General features: G+C 31.8%; 1 protein-coding gene across 1 annotated transcript in view; it reads right to left on the bottom strand.

The window, feature by feature from the left end:
• The window catches only part of LOC119587056 (mRNA turnover protein 4 homolog), a gene marked incomplete at its 3' end in the record, with an annotated part of 16,331 nt that overhangs the window by 8,911 nt on the left and 7,137 nt on the right, over positions 1-283 (bottom strand).

Below are 283 nucleotides of genomic sequence, written 5' to 3'. Positions count from 1 at the left end.
TATTGGTGCATCATCAAGTTTCTTATATGCCAAAAAAATTCTGGCCAAAGTTCTGTACCGAAATCCCACTTCCAAGGACATTTATTTTCTTTTTTCATATCTCTAGTGTATGCCTCACTATTTGCCAAAACGGAATATGATTAACTCTTTGTATTTGGGGCATATACTGTCCACTGTAGTTTCTTGTGTATTTTGTTATACACCCTGTATTTTCAGGCTAATAACATTGATATGGTTAACATTACTGACATTATATTTATTATAGTACTATTCATACTAAAAG

This window comes from Penaeus monodon, chromosome 22 (genome assembly GCF_015228065.2).
Source record: "Penaeus monodon isolate SGIC_2016 chromosome 22, NSTDA_Pmon_1, whole genome shotgun sequence".
Lineage (NCBI taxonomy): Eukaryota > Metazoa > Arthropoda > Malacostraca > Decapoda > Penaeidae > Penaeus > Penaeus monodon.
This window is presented reverse-complemented; position numbering and strand designations above follow the sequence as displayed.